At 45.4% G+C, this 24,484-nt stretch overlaps 1 protein-coding gene across 1 annotated transcript in view; it reads right to left on the reverse strand.

The window, feature by feature from the left end:
- LOC121076098 (A-kinase anchor protein 13-like) overlaps positions 1 to 24,484 on the reverse strand; it is a 94,716-nt gene that overhangs the window by 56,904 nt on the left and 13,328 nt on the right. The window contains exon 2 of the mRNA XM_040570149.1: positions 17,926 to 17,980. The gene's annotated coding sequence lies outside the window, so the exon portion shown is untranslated. The remainder of the gene's footprint in view (positions 1 to 17,925; positions 17,981 to 24,484) is intronic.

A 24,484-nucleotide genomic window follows, 5' to 3' on the forward strand; every position in this document is an offset into this window, starting at 1 on the left:
ACTACGCTTTTCCTTTGGTATGTTACGCTGAGAGGCTGTTTCTGTTTTGGGCCTCTTCTGAGACAATGTTAGGGTCAGAAGAAATTATTAGGATCATTTAAGTTCAATTGCTTCTGTCACAGGCTGACAAATTTCACCCATATTTTCCACTCAAGCCATAACTTCAGGATTAGCCCTGTCTGTAAAGGCTCACAGGAGAGATTCAAAGTTGGAGGCCAAGCCCAGTAACCCCAAAGAACTTGTGTTCAGCAACTTTGCCGAGCAAGAGCTTGGAGTACAGCTGTTTTCCTCTGCAAGTTCCACCTTCCAGCTGCCAGAGCATCGGGAGAGGAAAGGAGCAAAGTGCTATGGCTGGAAACAAAAGCTCAACACGGAGATACAGCAAGAGATCAAATCTCATTTTGCTGCCAGAAAACGTCTGCTCGTGAATGCACTCATCTAGCGCCTTCCAAGCATCACCAGAAAATTAGGGTTGGACTTTCCTTTTTCATCCTCAAGGCTACGGAACAAAGTTGTAAGCCACCCTGGACTAAAAGCTCCCTCCACACCTTTGAAACTTGAATCTACTTTCTCTGACCTGATTTTTGAAAAACCTCACTCTCTGCTGGGAGTAAAACACAGGTTCGTGATTTGTATCTTGCATGCTCCGCCTCTGAAGCTCCTCTGCTGGCCCCAACCATTCCTTAAGCAACTGAGGAAATTAAATACAAAACATTGAACAACAGGGAGGGTCAGAGTTGAACCAACAAAGACAAGGAAATTGCGAGTTAAGCCTCCTGTTTTGCCCTTGATTCACCTTGCTGTGTTCAGCTACTGCTCTGTTCCCAAATTCCTCCTCTCTCCTGCCACCACAGCAGAGTCTACGCACAGCAGAAATTCGGACATTAGGCCTTGATGTAAAATCATGAGAAGTTTAACTGGTTTGGAACTTTACAAAGCCAGCCATATTTAACAACTTCTGATATAGATGGTCTTATCCCCAAAAGGTCAGAGTAAAGTGACTCATCCAACCCCACTGTCCCAGCCCCACTCCCCACCACCAAAGAGAGGGGCCCATTCCCATCCCAACCTCCACACGAAGGCCTCAAGTGAAGCCCACCCACTGCCAAATGGCATTTTCCTAGAGACTGAGGGCACCAGGGCAGGGAAGAGTCCCACCACCCAGTTTTACCCCTCTAAAAACTGGGCACAGGCTAAGCTGGGCCTACAGCCCAGTCGGGGAGATTTTAGGGCAGGGGAAGCATGCTTTGGGGTGCCTGTTCCCTCACTGCTTGAGGGGAGGCTCTGGAGAGCTTGGATAGTGTTTGCCTGGGTTTTTAGCTGGCTGACATCAAAGGAGCTGAATCTCCTCGTCCCACAGTAATCGCTAATCAGTTGCTAAGAAGTACGCACTCGAGGCCGCTGGAGAGCCAAGGCCTCGATGCCTTCCCCATTGCTCAGCAAAGCGTGCACTGCTTTCAAAATAAGCAGGTCACCGAGGTCGGTGGCAATACCGTCCTGCTGGTATTAAACAGGGGATGGAGCTCGCTGCTGGATTAGAAGGGCCAGTGCTCAGCCCCCTGCAAGATTATCTCAAGAAAAGGAGAAGGAAGAGTCCAAGAATAACACAATCTGCTCCTTTAACACCTATGGAAAACTTGTTTTTTTTCTTTTTATTTGAATAGAAGGTACCTGTGTGCACACACAAGTGTGCTTATGTTGCCTTAGAGCAGATTCAACTACGTGTCAGTGCTTCCTTAAAGAGTTTAGAATCAACTTTGATAAGAAAGCCAAAGTTTTATCGAACATATTTACAAAACATAAGAAATCCAAACAGTTGCAGTTCACACGGATGAAGGATCAGAAGTTTCGTAAATCAAAATGTGAGTTATTAAAATACAATAAACAAATGTGTAATGCAAAAGGATATGCAGAAAAAAATTACTGTCTTGAAGGCTATTATTTTCACAGACACTGACACTACTGGAAATACTTGGAGGAATAATTGGGGATTTTTGTTTGTTTTGCAGGGTATCTTACAAACATTCAATGACATAATGCAGTCACAGGCTCTTGAGCAAGACCATACAAACTATACCTATGTTGGCTGTTATTTACTCAGCATTTTAAATCTTGTCACATAAATATCCACCAGGCAGTGAAAGACACTGGTCCTCATGACAGCTACAGGTTAGAAATCAACAGACAACTTAAAAGCAGTCAGAGTAGAAAACTGCAGCACCCTGAAAAGATTCATGAAAGCGATCTTTAGTCTTTTTCATCACCCAAACTCTCATTACAAGCTCATCTGTTTTTTAATTCCTGTTAAGGCTCCTACAGCAGGACAAGCCTCACATCCCACTATCTTACACACAGAAGAATAAAGAGGGAGTGATATTTATCTTCCTGTGAAAAAAAGATTACAACCTGAAGTGTGAAAAAGCAGCAGCACCGGTAAACTGGCATTTTCCCTAATTAAAACAAAAAGCAATGTTTAAAATAGCCTCCAAGATGATGAATTTTCTTCAGTGATAGTATATAATATTTACAGTCATAGTCTGTATTTGCTGCATTTTATTAACAGATTAAAGAAGTTTCATAAAACTGTACAGAAAGGCACTTCAAAACCTGTACATGGAGAACATGTATATATTGCACAAGAGGGAGAGGATGGGCTACATATCAAGAGCTCTTATGAATTCAGGAAACACTAAAAGCATCTTTTATCCTCACTGTCCCAGGGGAAGGATCCAACACTGCACATTTTTTCCAGTTAAGCAGTCATGTCCTTTCTCAAAGCCTACAAGCTTGTCTTCTGACCAGAAGCAGCTGATTGCTACCATGGGGCTTCTCCGGAACGTTTTAAAGAAGTGCCAAACTACCAGCCCACCAAATGACTTAAAAATACAATTCCAAACATTGCTCCACTTCTGTCTTTTAAAACAACAAATCTTCTCACGGCACTTTAAAACTAAAACCCCGAGAAGCTGAAAGCTTAAGAGACAAGACTACCATTCGGGGGACTGAAGATGTGGAAGACGTGCTGGTAAACTGCTCTGGGAAACATCTGCATCACGCAGGGAATGCAAGCCACTTGGAGAATCCAGCCGGGTCCCTGCTTTGCATTTCCTTTCTCAGCTGAATGTACCATTTGCCAAAACTATGCATTTCTCAACGCTTTCCAACCGTAATTCAAATCCTCTCTTTTACTGCTAGACTTATTTTCCCAGAAAGATCCCCCAATCCAGTCCCTGCAGATAGATCTTCCATTGCCAAATCAGAGACGTACTTTACTATTACTACTATTTCCACAAGCATCCAGGGTGTTAACAAGCAGCATATGCGCAGGGATGAGGAGAAGGAGGAAGTGAGATAAAAATTTTTTCCTTGCTATGAAAGTCATCTCGAGCTTCCCACGAGTCTGATTCCGCGCACACTTGCGGTAAGGCAGGTTGTGTTACTCTCTTGTCCAATGGTTGCTATTACTGGACCTGGCAAGGCAGCATGTGACACAGAAAAATGCAGCTGCATTTTTGGCTTGGAAGTCTCTAACAAGCCTGTGAGGCGTGAGCCAAAAGGCCCACATAAAAGCAACGGGGAAGAATGCAGATTCATTCTTCTTTTTATTGTAAGCATGTGTGGCTTTACTGCACAGTCCCGATGCACTTAGGCACAGCAAAACGGGGAGGAAAAAGGACACTTTCCCCAAACAGAAGTCCTTTAGAGTTATGAGAAGGGAGAAGTCCCTTCTGTCAGGTAACTCAGGCTTTATCCACCCCAAAGACCCAGGTCATGTACATACGGGGCAGACATCCTCGGACCACAGAGCACCTGAGCCCTGCCTCTGAGCTACATGTCACCACAGGACTTGGGGTAACGTCTTTTAGTTTACAGAATTCCTCCCTAAAAGCCTGGACACCCTCACCTGAGGTGAGGAGGCTGAGCTCTCCGGCCATGCCATCTGGCACTAGCAATGAAGTCTGCAGTGCAACAATCCTTGTGCCTCAAATTTCTCCATTAAAATATGTCATCGCGCCCTATTTGTTGCTCTTACCTCTCAAAACTGATCAAACGTTTCAACCTCTGGTTTAAATGAAGCCAAACCAAACACTCCTCCTTCTTACCCTGCTTACAACTGGGATGGCAAGCAACGGGCAGAAGAGAGTGTGAGAGCAATCTGGGCTGTGCTCTGAAGAAAATGTCCCAGGACTCCTCGTTATGGGTAGCTCAGGGACACTGGAGGCGAGCAGCTGTCCCCACAGCACGTCGCGCTGCCCACCTGCGAGCAGCCCGGCACCGAGCCAGCTCGGCAGCAAAAGGCTGGAGAGGGCATTGGAGGGGGAAAACAGGGCACCAAGCATTGCCCTTCAGTGCCGACAGGCAGCATGAGCCCGGCTTCATTTCCATCCTCAGGGGATGTTTGGCACTGAGTGGATGGAGCATGAGAGGAGCTAAAACAGAAGTAGACACATGAAGCATCACACAACTGATAGCAGGGCACCTGCCAAAGCACTTGCTCTGCTCTGTCCATCTGCTGCATCAATGTAACTCACCTGGGGAAAGAGATCCATTAGTCCTTTCTTCTCCCCTAAAATAAAGCTGAAAAGCCAGCACCTTGTGTTTCTTCCCTTTTGGAAGGCTCCCATCAGCGAGCCATCTCTCACATCCAACTTCTCTCCCCTTAAAAACTAGCTTTGATCGTGCTGGCCACATGAACTTTCTCCACATCAGCAACCATGACAATTAACTTCTGCAACAGGCTCGTGCCTTTCCTCTCAGGTACGCCATGTTCCCGGGGATGTGCTGCTGGTACAAGGCAACACAAAGCAGAGGTGCAGGCAGCGGTGGCGTGGACTGGAAGCAAAGCACCCTCAGGCAGACAGGAAACACCTACCAATTTCTGACAGAGGATTTTCCAGCCCCTTCTAAGCCAGAGCAGCAGGAGGGAAGAATGCTGAATATAACCCCGAGCATTCTCAGGGCAACAAGAGGAACAAGAGCAACAAGAGGAAACTTTCTCAGACAAACGTCACCAGAGGCATCATGGCTCAAATGGAAGCGGTGAGCAGTCTGGGGGACTTCTAACAGCACTGAGAAAGGTACTCAACATATTCAAAGAGGATGTTAAAATACAAAAATGCAGGTATACCCCAAAGCAGATACGATCATGGAAGCTCAATGAAATCGTACCTCAAAAAAATTCATAGAATTTACAAAGCTGCCATCCTGTAACTTCTGTTCCCTTTGAGCACCCAGCTCTGTTGAGCTGCCGATAAGAACCTCTCAGTTTTGTTTTATGTGAACAAGTTGCCCGCTTCCATCTCATCACCCTCCAACTGTAATGCAAAGGAAATCTGTGAAGGCAGATGCTGGGTCCTTGGGTCTGAAAGGGCCACCAGGAGGTCTCTTTCGGGAGTAGGAACCGACTCCCCCGTGAAAAGGCAATTCCCAGAAACGAACGTGCAAGCTCTTTCTTTCCACTTCTACCACTTCCAGTATCTGTGTACCAGTGCTTCGTTACTGCTGGGCATTGTAAGGCACGTACCAAGTCAGAATTCGCAGGCAATGTTCAACCAGCCGTGCTTCTAGTTGGTTAAATATTGTACGACAAGCATACCCCAAACTGTCCTTTTGGGTGCTCTGTGCTAGGCAGCCTGCAAGCACTACAGAGAAACACTTCTGGATTTTGAAAGACGTCACAAGCTTTGCCAATGCTCCTTATTACTCTTCAGGAAATGACAGGCTCATTTTCCAGAATGATAAAGTCCAGTGAATTCTTCCTAAACTGGATGGAAGTCTGAAAGCTTAACAGACATAATAAATTTTGCATTATCTGTATTGCTGAGCTGGTCTTACACAAATAAATACATCTAAATTAGGCTACAATCTGTAAATCCTCCTTCATGTGAATAGCAGCTCTGACTTTAGTGGGGCCACTGCCTGAAGTCAGAGAAAGAGGGGTCTTCTCTTTTATATCATGTAAACCATGGATGAATTAAATTCCTCCCACACAAAGCTCTCACATAATCCCTGCTGCAGCTTGCTCCTGGCTCATATGTTGAATATTCATCTCCACACAGCTTCAAAAGGTGTAAGCTTTTCAGCATCACTGTTGGGCTTTTTTTTTTTTTTTTTAATATGAGGAATGTAGTGTGAATTGAAAGAAGTTTTTTGTGTTCCCCTGTAATGTAACAATATTTCTGCCCCTTGCAATTAAAAAAAAATATATAGTCCGGGAGCATAGCTAAAATGTTAAAAGCACTAAATATATAGACCTGGAAGATTACTCTTTACCACCATCTCCAACACTAATACTTCTTCCAAGTCTAGGGCTCTAGGTAGCAACTGTGCATCAAGGCCATGTTCCCACCTGGTCAAGCTTATCTGTCATATGCTTTTGGTAGCGCACAGACCACACATCTTAGAGGGTCACTGCAGCACAGAAGCTAACCATAAAGGCTGACAACAGGAAAGAAAGGACAGGGAAGATTTTTCTAGTATTACTTTTAAGAGCAGGCAAGCATCATTCTGCATAATCATTAGTGCCAAAAAAACACCTTACATCATTCAAGGGGTCTCCCCTCTTGGCATAAATTATCATATTAAAGGAGACAAAGGCATGAAGCATCATCTTATTTGCTCCCATGTCTCCTCTATCTAGAACCTAAATTCCGAAATTACTCAAATAGTCCCAACACTGTACACTAGAACTAAAAAGTCACGGAATGACACCAGCAACCTCCGGACGCAGTCTGGCTTTGAGGTGCCAAACACTCTGTCTTCCTCTTCCCCAGGGCTTGGGAAGAAGCTTGGAGAAACAGCAAGCAACAGAGGCTGCGCATGTGAGCACGGCAGCGTTTCTGCAAGGCAGGCCTGCCACCCCCAGCCACCTCCTCCTCCTCTGTAAAGTCCAGTTCAGCTCTACAAAAACACCAGCTGGATGGAAGGCCAAACACACCCGAGATTTAACTTAGGTTACAGCGTGCATGAGCTTTGCCAAATTTATAACTTCTGCTCTGAAACCCCCAGGTGTGTGGCACTTCACCCACCCCACAGTGCAATACAAACATAAGTTTAGGAGAAACTGTAAGTGCAACCAGCTCAAAGGAATAACAGCAAGTGAACCCTACAGCTCTTATATTCACCATTCACTCCCTTTTCCCCTTACTTTCATGCACTTAACTTGAAATATCAACCTGTGCAGCATGGAGAGCAACAGACAGGATTCAGGGATGTTTTGAATAATACTAGTAATCTATTCCTTTACCTTTAAGTGTAGCATGCTTAACTAAAGAACAGATTAAGCAAAATTGGTTTGTTAGTTGGAACAAGGTCAGCTGATAAAAATAAACTGCAATCTTAACAGATTTTTCCTATCACGTTGCAACGACTTGAATACCTTGTTTCAGTATGTAAATGTGCGGAGGTCATGGCTGAGCCAGTGTTCAAATAAAAATTACTCCACGCCATCACACGTACCCCAGGCTCTTGTAACTCCACATGCAAATAAAAAGCAGCAAGTGTTTCCCCCTCTGTTTCCCCCAGCGTTGCTGTCTCATGCACCCGTAGTTCCAGCAACCACACTACGGCCAAGCAGCTCAGCGCCTTTTAGAAGGATTAACTTCTTAAACAAGCACCGATGGCAAAGGGCCAGCCCCAGGCCAGCAAGATGAGCACAACGCGTGGGCCGAGGCAGGTGCAGGACGGGAGACTGAAAGATGCCCTCGCCGAGCTCACCTCCCCATCCACAACCCAGCTCTCAGCAGGGTCAACCCTCAGTCTACCAGCCTGCACGAGGCTCGGTTTGCTTGCCATGCATCATTCCTCACTAGATCTATGAGGGGAAAAAAACAAGAATTTGGTAACACGTGACTGGAAGGAAGGTGGGAAGGAGCACAGCAGCAAGCACGAAGGGCATCCAGAGCAAAGTTTGACAACGTTCATGCCAGCTCATGGCATTGTCAGGATTTGAGGAATACCAAAAATCAGCAGAGCATGCAAACTCTCCAGGCCCTGCCACATTCAGCTTGCTCTTGTCCCACAAAGACGACGGTGAGGCAAGTCCAGATTCTCCAAGAGACACACTATTTCTGCGGCTCAAAGACGCCTAGGGATGCTGGATGCAACAAAGCAGAACAATTTCGCTTTGCAACAGGCACCAGTTTAACAGGAGATAACCCAATTTAACAAAAACTGTACAACTAACTTCATCCCTCCTTCCCTTCCTCTCCCAGCCCTGGGAAAAGCCACAAAATAAAAGTTACTGCTGCAGTAAGCAAACAGTAATAGCAACTTAACCACCTGATCTATTCTCCTTTCCCTTCCTCTCAGTTTTATTTTAAGAAAACCCATACAACCCCACAGAAGGGTCTCAGCATGGCAAAACGTTCTCGGCTTCGCTAGACTGAACACAGATCGAATTTAGGATTAAAAGCAACTCGCTGTGTGTCTTAATCCAGCAATATCCAAAATCAAGACAAGCTGGTGGACTCGGCTAGCAGGACTTCACAATCTGAGCTGTGCCACACGCAATGCTGCAGAATATAAAAGAATTCTTCCATATTATCTGCTTGTAACACAAGGGTAGAGGCAAGGAGCTGAACTGGAACACGCAAAATAGGTAGGGACAATTCGCTCATATTTTCAGTGGCATGCCAAATACTTCAAATTTCACAAGAAAAAGTCTGTCTTCTGTAACTCATCCCTACTCCATTTCACTTCATTCAAAGTGTGACCGACATTAGGAGGCCTGATCAAATTCCTTGCTTTATCCACGCTTGAATTAAGGCCTCGGCTCCACAAGGGGAAAGCAGACCGAGTTACATGAGCTTTTCTTCCACAGGACGTCAGCCGTAAGCACTGGTGCCAGGGCCACAGGTAGCACAGACAGACCCAGCGAGCTTCGGTTTGGTTACAAACAGAGGGGATTTGAGTTTTTGGTGACGCAGGTGATATTTACGCATCTCTAGTTAGACATGGTATATTAAACATATTAAAAAGTCCAGCCTATTCTGATCTGACAAATGGGAAGTTCTCCAAAAAATAAAACCAAATAAAAACAGAAAATAAAACCATGCTCAGCATGATTTTTCGGTTGCCTAGTGGTGATAAATAAGTTCCAAAACATGTACAGGTCAGATAGGCAATGCAAGCTCCTCACAAGGGCAGCGGCTGCCGTTACAAGATGGCTGCTGCAGGGGGAGCACCACATCTGGCCAGGCCTCCACACCCATGAGGGTGAACCTTCACCAGACTTCTGGACAAGTGTGTTCTCGCACCGTCCCCTGCCACACAGGCAGCACAAAAACACTTGTCTTGTAGCGTGTGCCCACACGCGTGCCCATCTCTGGCCTCGGTTCTGACTGCCACCTCAAAATCTTCTCCAGCTCCAGGGATCTCCATCCACACCCTGGGGAGAGGAGCAGTTGACGCTCACCCAACCCTTCCCCAGGGAAGCAAATGGAAATCCAAATAGTTTCCTTCAAGGGCAACTGCCAGACCTCCATCTAGCTGGGAGAGGAGAGGGTGGACGGTGGGGGAAAGGCTTTGTTTTTGTCAGGAATCAACGGCCAACCTCATGGGCAAGAAGGTCAAGATGTCCATGGGCACCACTGAAACATGCCAACAGGGCAAGGGGAGGAAACAGCCACAATTAGCTTCAAAAGGGCTGCTACGGAGGAGATGTGGAAAAGCAGGGAAAAGAACTACTAGATTTGCAAAGGACAGACTGACAAACCCGTGGCAGGAAGGAGGGTGAGGAAAAAAATAAATAGATCGGTGGCTTTGGTCAAGTGGGAGGAGTGAGCAGATCAGGGAAGAACTGGGGCACGGAGAACCTGCATGACTCAGCCAGGCGGCTGCACAGCAGGAGCTGGAAACTTCAATGCTTAAGAGCATGCACACGCAAATGCAATAATATTTTATAATCCTACAGCACTTTTAAAGTGCTCGAAGTGCTTTATATATATTAATGAAACAGCAGTACCCATGAATCAGAAGTATAAGGAGGAGATACAGCAATCTCACTTAATGTTTAACTATGATAACTCGGGAAGCAAAAGGTACTGTTAAGTAGTCAGATATCCACACGTCTTTTCAAGTCCCAAAGAACCCTGGCACAATCCTGCAGCCAAACTGCACGGCAGTGAAAGAAACCAGTGTTCAGGATTTGAATTCAGGCTCCTTTTTCAGCATGTGACCTGATGCCTTGCGCGCTGCAGGCATTCCCACTTCAGCTGTCTCCATCAGCCGTGCCTTGTTCACCAGCCAGCCCTGATGCAGAGGTCATCTTACCAAACACCAACTTTTTATGGTTGTAAATTGGAATTTTGTGCTTGAATTGTCTATATGCCACCCATAGCATTGTGGTTGCACAAATTCAGCAACTTCATCTTAAAGCTCATGTTTTACAACATGAATTTCCCTTAAAAATATCTATCTATATATTTAAATCACTTATTAGATCAACTAGACTTGCCAAGTTTCAACAAGCTACTCCACTTTCTCAGCTGCCTAATTTCAAATTCACCTTTACATATAAAAGGAGGCAAAAAGTCATCACTGCAAGTAAGTGAGATGTGATGCTTAACATCAAGGCTTACTCTGAGTACACTTTACAATACCAGCTGAGGGCCAAGAATCATGAATTCACTCCATAACACAGGAGAATGAAGGAAGGAAAAGGAGGAAACCTAGCCAAAACTTGGAAATATGTATACCCCTGATTAATACAAGGCTACTAGGAAAACGCACATATGAAGTCACACCTTGTTTAATAAAGGGTAAAAGCCAAAGTCTACAAGAGCCAAATTGAGCTTATTCTGTGCAGTGGCAGACACTGAAATAGAGCAACATTACTCTTTCAACATTAATAAAACATGTTGTATACAGAGCATTTTTTCAGTCCTTGAATCCTTGCCAGCTCATAAGCTTTTCATGGGAACGTTGAAATGGATGTCGATCAGAGCCATACCCATATGAGTTTTACATTTTACCACCACTTTGAGGCGAGGGCTTTCCCTCAGCCCCTCTCACATCTGCAAATTTGTAATTTTTTGAAAAGCCTGATGAGCTAAAGCTCAAAACACTCTCAGCCTGTGAAGATACATGAATTATGACCTGAAGTCAAGCCTTGAAAGCACTATGAACTCCTCTACCCAACAAACCGAAGTTCCTTGGAGGTAAAATTTTACATTTTCTATAATGAAAAACACTAGCTACTTGGTAAACAAAGTCAGAGGTCACCTTATTACCCAGAACACTACATTCTCTTTCTCCTCCCTCCCCATGCTCATCAGCATCTGCCTTTTCCAAGCCCTAAGCTTAATTTTTCATAAAGTTAACACTGATTCACAGAAATACAGTGAGCTTGGAAGTGCTGGCATCCAGACAAGTGCTCGATCATTTTGTTGTTGCATCTAATGGGATAGTTTGAACTTAAACCGAGTTGAAAAACTTTATTAAGACAAAGGGGCTTCTTGTTTTCCTTTCTAGCACACCAATTAAATACAACAGACTAGCATGGAAACCTCTCTACAGTGTTAGGATCTTGGAACTACTCCCACCCTCTAACCCTCTACAAGACGTTTTGCAGCATGCTATCTGCTATTTTACCCTTTCCAGTTTAAAGGTTTTGATTCGGACTCAAGCTGTATCAAGCCAACTGAGGTGGCAAAGTTCTGCTGCACTATATATATATCCATTATATATATCCATCCTATCATTGACACAAATTTTAAGAGGTATGAACTTGGTGTACAACACCTTAACTTCAATAAAGGGGGCAAAAAGTGAACAGCCTACGTCCAAGTAGGTCTGTCTCTCAGGTCCCTGGGCTGGGAACATCAGTGCTTTTGTATACCAACCTTGTTTATGTTTATTTAAATAATGACAAATATTAGTTTTAAATTTATATTCATTGCCTTGTAAGATGCCTCCAATCCTATCAGGATAAAAAGCTTATACTAAACAAAACAGTTTGTTTATACTACTGGTACATCTAATAGGAAATACTTAGAATCCCACATGTTCAAAGCAGGACAAAAAGCACAGCCTCTCTCGCTGCAAAGGGCTGCTGTCTCTGGCTACCCAGGGGCCAGAAGGGCCACATGCAGGTCACAAGGCTTGGAAACACAAGTTGAGAGAAGCTGCTTTGCAGAACTACGGAGTCCACCGAAAAAGTCACATCCATACTGAAGCCTGCAGAGAAAAAGCAAAACAAAACCAAAAACACCCCGCGCTTTGGCAGGGGTGTAATGGCTACAAACGTGGGAGAATTAAGGAAGGAAAACGGAGGAAAGCTAGCCAGAACCCAGAAATACACATGCTCCTGGTTAATACCAGGCTACAAGGAACAAGCAGATGTGAAGTCACGCCTTGTTTCATTCAGGGCTAAAGCAAAGGACTACAGCAGGCAATCAAGCTCACTTGGTGCAATGAGAAATGCTGAAATAAGAGTTTAAAGACAGCAAGACGACCACCGCAAGTCTTTCCATATACTATTTGTTATTCACCACTCCCTTATTAAGCAAAGTCCAAAACAAGGATATTTATTCTGCTATTCTTATTATTCCTTTACATCTACAAACACGTAGAAGTCAAAGGTTTAGTAACTGTAGAGAGCCCGGTGCCTAGATGCATGTTGATTTCTGGCAGACTCAGCTGAGTGGGACCTACAAAAACTAGCAGGAAAATTTGGGGATTTTTGCATGTCAGACAGATAATCGTAAAGTAAATTTTAAGATGTGGATAGATAACAAAAACTATCACTATTCTATAAAACCCTGTATCTATTATCAATAACTGCTCCCACCGATAGCTACTTGGCAAAACCTGTCAGGGCACAGCACATCCTTACGTACATGAGCAGGAGGAGAGGTCACTTGCAGTATGCAGCCAGACCCAAAGGTGCCTGAGTTGCATGGGTACCGCAGCTTACCTCAACAGCCCCAACACAGCAATATCGCAACTTTTAATCTTAGAATAAAGAAAAGGATGTTCAATAAAGCTCAAAATGAGTTTTAATGCTACCTTGAAATAATTGCTCATGCACAAACCAGTTACCAATGTAGGCACTCAAGAAGGAAGCAAAGACAGAGCACTGGCCTTCAAAACATCCCGCGCTCTCTGCCCTTCTTTTGAAGCACATTAAATATATGTTTCTACAAAGGCATTTCTGTGTATCCAGGCCCTGTATTTTGCCTCATACTGATTTTGTACTCTGGATCAGGACCGCTCTTACACTCTGTGCAAAAACAAGCAGAGCAAAGCTCTCCCTGTAGCTGATGCTCCTCTGTGCTAGGACCACAAGCAGAAATTGCACGAGAGAAATACTTAAAGTCGTGGGTACTTAGAGAAATTTCCTCCACACATTTTACACACCCTCTTGCCTAGTGACTGAGCCAACTCTCCTCTCTACCTATAAACTGCAAAAGCATTTCCCCAGTTTGTAGATGAACGACAGCAAGTCAGTTTTTGAAGGGGGAAGGAGGAGAAAGGCAGCACTCAAAACTCCAAGGATTATTTACGAATAAGCTGGAGCCCTATAAACTTGGCTATTGAAGAAAGATAATCTTCTCTAGCTTATGCCAAGTGGGTCAGACAGAGGAAGAATCTCAGCGATCTTCAAAGTCAAAGCAGATGGGGAAGTGAATAAGTGCCTATGTGAGCAAAGAGGAAACAAGCTTCTGTTCATTTTAGCTTGTTCCAGAGGTTCAGTTTTCTACGGACCGTCAAAAAAGGCAATCATTTAACTGACACGAATAGAAAAAGCTCACTTCTGTAACAAATACTGGGAGAACTGCACAGTAGTTTCTTAATTATTGCTATCTGTGCAAAAAAAATCCCAGTGTCTGCAGATTGAGAACATCGCCCAGCTGGGCGGTTGGAAGACAGGTAAAGTGGGGGAGACGTGCTAAGAGGCAGAGGCTCTGAGAAATGCTCTTTCCTTTGTGAAAGAGGCAAAAATTCTCTTAGAAGTATCATGAATGCTTCAGTATCGTTGATATTTATGTGGCTGTAAAGCAAGCTACAATTAAAGCATTTTTAAAAATTAACACGAGCTTATAGCCATTTTTTTCCCCTTTGAAATTAAAAAAAGAAATAAAAGCAACAGTCCACACATGCCACAGAAAGAACATACATTGCATTCCTTAAGAAGCTCAAGCTGACCTCTTGGTCCTTTCTCAGGCTTTACATCGCTAGACAAGATCTGGGCCAAGACCATTTCCATACCCAGGGATGCATCTCTGTCTCAGGCTAACCTCATAATTCAAGTGGTGAAACCTAAAACCAACTAATCTCTCCCATGGTTGCGCTTGTGGGGCTGGGAAACCCTCCATCTGCCTCAGCAAAATAAAAAGACCACTGGATGCAAAATAAACAGCACATTAACCACACAATAGCCCCTCTAGTCAATGTGTTTCATGCCACCCACCAAGGGCAAACAATTTTCTATCAGATCTGTCCCCCCAAAAAAAAGATGTTTCATACTTCGAAGAAAGAGTGCTTGTGCAAGCCGACAACATGCAACTTCTTTTGGCTCTGTACCAAGGAAGGACTCCCTTCCTCTCCGCATTCCTCAGAGTTTTGCAAACTTTCTGGAGTCAGAAGAACCCTGAAGGAGCACAGAAATATAATTTACCACGTTGCTTTTTTACCAGCCACTTTTGAACTCACAGTGCTGCAAACAGTGGAAGAAGAAAGAGTTTTTAGTGGTATAATTTGGTGGGGAGACAGAGAGAGCCAAGGGCACACTGAGGAGATGCTGGTTTTCCAAAGAAAACCTCTAAGAGTAACAGGCATCCTTCCTCCACTTATACAGGAGGCGGCTGTGACCTACATCAGGGATTGCACTGGTGTCTCCATGAGTGCATTTTAACCATGACTGCTGCTGGGAGAGCTGGAGCTGGAAAACTGGCAAGAAAACTCCCCAGAAGAGGCACCAGCAAATTCTGGATACACGTCTTCACTTACGCAAACTCCAGTGATTTTCAGATATTCAGGCTGGCTTGTCTGGAGCACGGACAAAACAAGAACAGGGATATGAACTCCTTGCTCAGCTGTGTGTTCATACCTCCAGAGATCTGCTAAGATTAGAACTGTGATGGCCTTATGTGTAAGGGTGGGCACTTCAAAGTGAAGTTTATCATTTTTATTTATTTATTTTTTACTATTATCGGTTATCATCACAAGCCAAAAAGTTAACCATCTTGCTTTAAATAACTTCTTACCATGACAGCTACGCTTGTTAGCAAAGGTGTCATTCTGATAGCAACTTTACATGTTTTAAGACAAAAATCGAGGATTCGCCCATACCTCTCTCTCCCCCATCTAAATAAACAAATATTAAACTTGAAGCAAACGTAAAGTTACGTTTGCTGTAAATCAGGCTTTTTCTCTGTGCTATGATATAGAGGGGGAAGAAAAAGTACAAGTTAACAGAAACATCAACATTTTAATAGCATCTCCACAAAGATTTTCTCTTCTGTACGGCACATGCATTTGACCTGGGTCAACACAGCAGGGCAGGGAGCTGAAAAAGGATCACCTGATGAAACCGAAACACTCTCCCTCCGAACTGCACTGCAGGAATCACAGCCGAGCACCCCGACCGCAGCATGCACAGTTAGAGCCTTCTCGAACAGCACACAATCCGTGTCAGCAGAGCAGCGCTCATGCAAAACTCAATTAAAATAAAGGAGTGATGATCCTTCGGAAAGCGTAGGGCTTCACCAGGTTTCCACTGTACCAAACAAAGACCATCTGAGATATTAAAACTGCTGCAAAAAAAAAAAATTATTAAATCAAAAGGAGGAAAACAGTGTCAGCCTCGTGTGCATTTCGTTGCTGAATAATGACAGTGTTTACCTTTCCAGCATAAAGCATTACTGCTCTGGACCCAACTTTAAAGCAGAGTACACGACAGAATTAATTATGTCCTTTCCTCTTAACTACCATTCCCCGGGTTATTTATTAGCCAGCTCTGCATATATTCATAGATGTGTCTAATATACAAAGTTAAAAGGCTCTGCTCCTCGGCTGGCTTTAGAACCGCTGCCCAAACGCTCGCCTGCTTGGCGCAGCCTGCTCCCCGGAGCGGCAGCGTCAACACGGCCCCAGGCTGCAGCCGGGTCACCCCCGGGCTGCCTGGCAGAGGCCACAGGCAGGTGGAGGAGACGCAGGGGAACTGCAAACACGCTGCAACAGGCACACGTGTCCATGTCCTAGGAGTGAGGCGTCGCTAGATCCCATGCACGCCCTCCCAGCCCCAAGCAAGCAGTGGTGCTGACGGAAGAAGTCAGAAACCAGGAGTTTTCCTGCACGAACGCCTTCCCCACGCAGGAGGAACACTGGGCTCACTGCACCCTCCTCGTTCTGACAGCAATGTGAGAGGCAGGGCCGTGGCACAAAAGTCAGGAGCTGCTGCTGCTCCTGCACCCGGAGGAGCAGGGCCAGTCCTGAGCACAGAACACAGCTCTGAAGTAAGAGCCCACCCCTCCTGCTGGTGGGCTTTTGAAAGAGTTTCACCTCACCCTTCACCTTCCAGCAAGACCAACTCAAAGGCGCAAAGAGCACGTGAGGAGCCGAGCTATTTCAGACGTGCACGGCTCTGCTGAGGTATTTTCTGTGAACTGAAGAAACGTGCAGGATGCCGGCATGGCCAGCACCAGCCAGGTCGTACAGCCCATTCCTGCCTGCAGCTTATCAGCCGCCTGGCACAGCACCCAGCAGGACTCCAGGGCCCACCTTAGTGCAGACCCCGCAGCTGGGAGGCCACCAGCCAGGGTCTGTGCGTCTCTGGAGAAGGCGAAAGCCACGCCACGTGAGACACCAGGAGTTCCTGGCACAGGAACGGCAAACAGATCCATTCGGGAAACTTAGCTAAATGGAAAACCAAAGGGAATCCAAGAGCCTCGCTCGAGTTTTCCCTTTTGCTAACCAAGTTTTTTAGAGCAACGAACGCCAGGGAGAAGCAGACTGAAGCAAACTCCTGGTTTAGGACCGGATTAACTTCACTTCATTGAGGTCTGTGATCTCGAGGGGCCGAGGCCAGCAGCTTACACGCGAAGCAGCCACTGGAAGCAGATCAAAAGGGAGAGAGGGTGGGTACAGCCAGGGACCCGGCGGCACAGAACAGCGAGAAAGGAAAAACCTTTCACAGGCACTTCTGTATTTGTTAGCATAGATGCTAGGATTCTCTATTCCCGTCTCAGTGCTGCTGTCACCATTTGGCCTCATCCAGGGTTACAAGCAACTCCAGCTAAGACATCACGGAAGCTGTGTATCTGTAGGTGAGCTTGTTGCCTTATGTCAGGGATCCACCAAATCTCTCCATCACAAAGAAAGGAAAAAACAGGACATTTTGGCACAGCAGCACACTGTCGGCCATCGCACAGACCACTACTGGGCTATTTAACAGCACAGGAGCAAGATTTGCGAGGGTATTCAGAAAAACACATCTCAAGCTTTCTGTGATTTGTCCTCACCGTCAAAAACTGCTGCCTAGAACTACTGAGGGAACAAGGGAACAGAAGGAGATGGAGGAGAAGTGACTGCAGATCTGGAAATACTAAGACTTCTGTTTCTTAACAAAATGACGTTAAGAAATACCAATAAAACAAGTTGGCTTCCAAAAAAAAGAGAGAAACTTTAAAAAAAACACAGACTTCTATAAATCGATAAGATGATGCAGTAATATGCAGATGAAAGCTGTATTTCATTATTCTGCACCATGTCCACTTCATTTGATTAAATTAATAAATGAGGTCCTTATGTCATACTACAGGCATTACCCTACTTTTGTTTACTCCATCTTTCTAGCCCTAACCACAGCACATGCAGTGCAGCTGGCTGGCAGCTTACAATTACAACACAACATGCAGAAGTAGTTAGATAGGGGAAGTGATTCTAAAAAAGACCCACAAAAAAAAGTCTTGCTTCACTTACCTAAGCAAAGTTGTCATTTGAGAGTCTTCCAGTACTAAAATCCAAGAAAACGGGTCTGAAACAACACAGGAAAAGTGCTAAATTTTAGTAAAGAAAAAAAAGAAAATGCAAGATTTTAGTAAGCTCTCATTTACTTTCTTGTCCTTGGGACACGAAGTCAGTGATCTAAAGAAAAAGGAGTACATTCGCTACATCGTACTGCATTTCAGACAGAAATTTGTAAGCAAAAGCTGCTAATCAGGGAGCAAACGTATCAGAAACAACAGGACAGATTTTCCACTGGTGCTGCCAGTATTACACCAATGCAGCTCCTCAGATGTCAGTCATGTTGGACTGTGTTAAAACTAGCGTTATCTGGCAGACAAGTCGGGCCTAAGGCAATTAGCCAAGCTGCCCCAGTTAGATTTTCGGTCATTTGTTCCTCTGTTTGCCGCGTGTTGCTGGATGCCCAGGCTGTGGGGTGGGAAGCCAGGAGGCATCTCCCACCCTCGTAGGGCAGAAGGTGGCAGGAACCAAAAGTATGGCTCATCAAAAATATCCAAACAATGCCAGGGCTTAATTGCAAAAGCCTGGGGCAGCACGGCACAGACCAATATGAGGAAAGCTGCTATGTGCAAGAATTTACCCCGGGCATAGAAATCAGACGGCTCGGAAGCGGAGGGCAGCGGGAGCATGTGGGCACTACCAGGTCCCCTCGCAATCACTGCTGCACAAAAATCCACTCAAGGCTTGTTCAGACTCATGAACTCAGACTTGAAAAACAAAGCAAAAAAAAAGCCTAGCTGAATATGGATGACTACAGGCCTCCAAATCAAAGAGGGAGTTGATGACTATTTAAGAGGAAGAAGTCCTTGCTTGTTCCAAGATTAAAAACTTATAATTCTGGCCCCGACTGAAGCACCATCATTCACCAATCTGGTACAATTTCGTCGGGCTGATCCTGCGCTCAGACAGACAGGCCATTATCAAGAGTTCCTCTATTCATTTCGCTTCCTGTTAGCTAGTGAAAGCCCCTTTTATATGTGCTCCTAGAGAGGCTGTTAAAGCCAGGGAAGACTTTCCGATGCAGAAGATAAGGTAGTTGGATTTATTCAGGGGAGGAGGAAGGGAAGCTGTACGAGCTGATTACAGCTGCTCCAAAGCAAGAAAAGTGGAGGTTTGCAAGAGAGAGGTAGGAGACAATGGATTTCTTATTAATAAGCATTACACCAAGAGCACTGTTGTTAGTGTTCGGCATTACCTCTCCTGATATTCAACTACAGGATCAGGATTTTATTTTGTTTAAAGTTAGCATCACCAAGCATGCACGTAGTTGAATAAATCAAAAATAAATAAACGGACAAGGGAGAACAGGATATTTTTAAGAGATTGAGCAAATAAAAAAATAAATTAAAAAATTCAAACAATTCCCAAGACCAATAGGACAAAGTAGCCAGAGTCAGAGGGAAGACACTGCCTAGGAAATGCTCTCCAGATTAAGACAGTTCATGTGCAATTTTCAGGGTCAGGTCCTGTTCTCATCGCAGACATGAGCGCTCAGACTTCAGTGGAGCAGGATGGTGATTTCCACATTACTTAACATGTGTCAGCAATTTTAAACAGTTGCTTTGCAGATTCCCAGAGCTAACCAAACAAACCCCACCACTGAGAGCCTGGTATAGTACTTGGCTGATGAAAAGCTGCCTGGAAACTCTATCAAGATGCTGAAAAACATTCCCCCTATTAATGTTCAAACAATACGGTACAGTTACAATTGTTTTAAAACGTAAAAAGATGGAAAAGCAAACAAAAAACACATTTCTCAAGTTTTGAACGGTCAAGCCAAAGAAGCAAACCTCTACCAAAAGTCAGGGCTAACAATGATGGTTGCAGGGGCAAAGCCAGCCTCTTCCTTCCCCTCTCCCAGACTATTCTTCTCCAAAATAGCTTGCAAAATAAACAAGAATCAAAACACCCACAGCAGAAAATAGCATGCAGCTTCAGAAGAAACCAACTCGGCTGTCCTTCATTACTTCATTCATTCCAAATGGACATGAAGTTGTTAACCTCTTACAACGTTAAATGAAATTAATGCAAGCAAAAATAATGAAATGTTTTACTACACTTTTATATGGGCAGGAAGACGTAAAACACAAGGTGATGCCTTTTGTTTGTTTGTTTTTAAAACAGGCACCAATTTGAATCAGACAGGGAGGGAGGGAGTACAAACCTCCAAAAGGCAGCAAGAAGGAATAAGCATAGCTGGCATGACAGAAACCCAGCAGAGATGGTCCACAGGTCCCCTCGGGGAGGGTAAGGTAGGCATATACATAAAAAGGGACAAGGCTGCCAAATCTCCCCTCGCACACCAAAGCAGACTGCACGACAATAGTGGGCTCAAAATGCCGTGAAGGTTCCTGTTGTCTCCTTCGGGACATCTCTCCCAGTCCCAGCAAAGACCACTTCCACCAGCACCCCTCGCTCCCATCCCCTTCCAGCAACCACCCACCGCAAGCAAAAAACCAGAGACACAACAAAACCCGGGGCCCGTCTCGATCCGTTTTCTCCTTGCAGCTATTATTAACCTCCTGCATGACTTCAGCACAAAACATACGGCCCCTGGAGCCTGCTCCGCGCTCAGGTAATTTCTCCGTGACAGAGCAAGGACCAAGGAGCCAGGCGACAACAGCGGCTTCCAGCCCAGCCACCAGCAGGCCGCTCGTCAAACCTCAGCTGGGGCTCACCCTCCTCGTGCCGGGCCGAGGCACAGACATTGCCTGCTGCAATCACCAACTTCAGTCACGAGCTAGTTGCCAAACGCTCAGATTCAGCGGGGATTTCACAAAAAGCTGCCAAATCTCAGATCCCCCCCCACAGCAAGCGGGAGTAACACTGCTTACCCATCTGCAGGCACTCTTTGCATCGCAACGTCCGAGGAGCTAATACGCTGTTATAAATATACAATGCACAAAAGCAATTGTTCTTATTACTTAATTTGCAGTTTAACACCATTAATAAGGGTGAGTTTATCAAAACACAAAGGGTGTTGCCTATGGTGGGAATGTCGTAATAGGATGACAAGACACAGCCTGCTCGTTCTGCACGTTTTGTAAGATTGTTTTGTGACAGGAAAGGCCCAACAACCCTTGTTGCACCAATATTTAATTAAAAACAAGAGAAGAAAGTACACCCAAACCTTTCCATTAGTTTTCAAGTCCAAGGAGTCCAACTCACTGGCAATTTGGAGCTGATGAACCACTGATACTCATCGCATTACAAGGAAATGAAAAGGCACAGACTAGATGGCTCCCTGGTCACAACAGGAAAAAAAAGTCACAATAAGACCAATGCCCACTGTCACTTATCTGGACGCAGCTAATCTTCCTTCAGTTAAAATATGACTTCACTCATGTGACAGTTTCAGGAAACCCAAAGCCGAACAGCTTTGCTGGGCTCTGATGTGTGACCTGCTGGTCTTCTGCAAATCCAAGATTGGTTGTTGTCATGTGCTTTGGGGTTTTTCCTGGAGAGCCCAAACAAATGCTCTTACTTCTAGAGACCAAGCTGTGGGTTTTTTCCTCCTTTACAGGCCTGGATATGGATGCACAGCTATCTAATTTCTAGCCTCTGTACCGTTAACAGTTATACTTGGAATAGCTGTGGCTGAAGGAAGCAGAAGATTTCAACAGCAGCTTCTTTGTCGCTCCAAGGATCTGCTCCACCACACAAGCCTGCAATTCCAACGCTCTTGATATGTTGTGAACACGGACACTTACCAGCAGCCGTGCTCAGCACGACCACCTGCATTTCCCAGCGGGTGTTCAGTCTGCAAGCAAAGCTCAGAGACAAGTCAAAGAAACCCCCAAATCAGAAAGCAAACCCAGCAGATTCAGCTGAGACTTCCCAAACTTCTGATGCTCTGAAAGTAAGGACTGTCCCTCTCGCCTGCCGAGAGGAGCTGTAGCACACGCTCGCTGCTGCCAGGAGGGTGAGAGGGCCGCCAAGGCATGCACAGAAGGTTTGTGTGCACACAGAATAAACAGCCTCTGCTAAACTCCTGTAACCAATTACCAACTATTCTCCACAGAGAATACAGCATCTCCTGGCTGCTTACCTAATCCTCAGCCCCTCCTCGAGCTGGCTTTCAATTCCTAAGTCTTCCACTTCGCTTCGGAAGCGAAAGATGAATGAAGCTGATTCACCAGACATCCTGGCTGAAAAGGCAAATAAAGGTGCTGCAAAGTCACCAGCCAGTCACTGCTGGGCAATGAATTAGCAGCAGGGAGCTGTACCAGCACCAAACACCAGCACAGGTGAGCAGCCCCACTAAACATACCCGAAGGGCCCTCAGCAAGGCTCCCCCCAAATCTGATCGGGGTCTGCACGCCAGGAGCGGACCTGACCCGAAACACAACTGGGGACTTTCTCTGCTCGGCATCCCAGCGCTAAGCTACCCCGTGATGCTAAGCAGATGCATCTTGAACATGCTGCTTCCTCTCATGTAAGGAGGGGAGACGAGGAAAAAAAAAAGTCAGAAATAGTACTTATCAGAAAAAAGCAAATATTTTAAAAAGTACTGCTACTGTTTGTAGAAAGGCCTGGAAAATAGATACAGCTGAAGTTCCCTTAAACACGTGCTCGGTTTTTAAGCTGCATACCAGTCAGTCTGACAAATGGGCTTAGCTGGGATTGCTCGAACGAAGCCGAGGGTCCCGCGCCCCCTCCCCTTCTCCTAAGTAAGCGAGCGAGAGTTTCTGGCAAAGACACTGGTGTGCGAGATTTTAACATTCCCCCTTTCCATAAACAGTCATACATCAAGCTCTAAAAATTCGCTTCACAGAAACATTTGTGCTAGTAAAACTCAATTATTCTAATACTTGTATGACACATGCAGGAGGGGTGCATAAAAAGGTTATGGTGAGCTCATTTAAGAATTTAAACAAGTGCTTGATAAAAAGTTTTTGAATTATTCACTCAGCTCCACGATTAAATCAGGCTTCCAAAGGAGCCTTTGAACAACAGCACAGAAGAAGCTGTATTTATAACAGGAGGGCAGCAGTGAAGTTACCACGGTGTCTCTCAGGGAGAGCCATTCATAATTGCAGAGGTAAGCACACAGCGCCCCGCAGGATGGACCAGACACTTGGGGAATTTAGACTTTTCCCTTTCTCAACTATTCTGTTATGTCCCCAGAGCTCTGGGGCCAAGGCAGCTGAAGACATCAGTTCGTCACCCAGTGATAAACTTCCACGGTAAGGTTACGCACGGCTCTGCAACTCTCTGTCCGCGAGCTCCCTGCATACAAACCGATTCTTTCCAAGCCTCTGAGCCCCCTTGCAATACCGACCATTTCTAGAGAGAGGAAAAGCTGGGGACTTGGAAGAGATAAAGCGAGTGGTGCTCCACTTATACACACGGCCTTTCCCAACCTGCTTCCTTTCTTCCATTCCTTTTTCTTCCACATCACAGGCTGCTCTCGATAGCTCAGCTCAATGAACGCGAGCCAAGATTTCCTCTCAAAATAACCGCTCCAAGACAACTTCAGCAAGGAACATCACCTACAGAAACAGTCCCATTTGCTTATCATCCCCTATATGCTTTTCATCCCCTCTCCGACATCAGTCTGATCCCAAATAAACTCACGGGCCAGTGACACAAGGTCACAAAGCTACAAAAGCCAGGGTGTCCTCCTGCTGTGTCCAGAGCGGGCAGGACGAGCCAGTATCCCACATACCTGCCGGCATTACTTAAGTGGCGGTATTTCCTTCCCTCCAGCCCTTTCACTAAGTGCTCCAGTTAAGTATTAATGAAGTGCTTTCACACTCTGTCTGTCTGGAGGAGAGGTGGGTGTCACCTAACCAGCCTCTCGAGGACAAACACACCGCTCCTGTGCTCCTCCGGGACCACTGGCAGAAGGGCTTCTGCAGCACGTGGTCGAAGGGCAAGTCTGGGGGGAGAAGCATGAGCTGAAAATACCACCTCAACAAAGAACACCCAGCCCGGAGACAGCAGCAGGAGACTCACCTGAGCAGAACCAGCAGCACGTCAAACCAATACCACCAGAATTAGCCCCAAAAAATCTCGAGGAAGGCATCTTGCTCTTTCAGAAGAAATGGTGTCCGGATGCTTTGGTTTTGCTATCGCAAAGCCAAGCCAGGAACAGTGCCACCAGCAACACACCTCCTAAAGCCTTTTTGTTGTTGTTTTGTTTTTCGGGAGGGTAATTTCGGGTGGTTTTTTTTTTCTTCTTCTTCTTAAACCCTTGTGTTCAGTTCTGCTCCCGTACTTTCCTTCAAATACCCACCCACCTCCTCACTCGCCTGTTCGTACAGACCTGGCTATTTGAAGCACTGGTTTTCCTGACTGGGCTAAGACCAAGCACCTGCATCACTGCAAATGTAATTATGGCACAACACCACGGCTATTTGTAGACTTCCTGTTCATCAAATGATATTAGTGTACCTTTGCCTTGAGCGATTATTTACAGTGCTGGAAATCCTGAAGAGACACTAGAGAGGCAGCAGCAGCAACCCCCCGGCGTTATGCAATGACTGTGTTAGCTTTGAAATGACTCAGAGGG

The sequence above is a fragment of the Cygnus olor genome, chromosome 11 (genome assembly GCF_009769625.2).
Source record: "Cygnus olor isolate bCygOlo1 chromosome 11, bCygOlo1.pri.v2, whole genome shotgun sequence".
NCBI lineage: Eukaryota > Metazoa > Chordata > Aves > Anseriformes > Anatidae > Cygnus > Cygnus olor.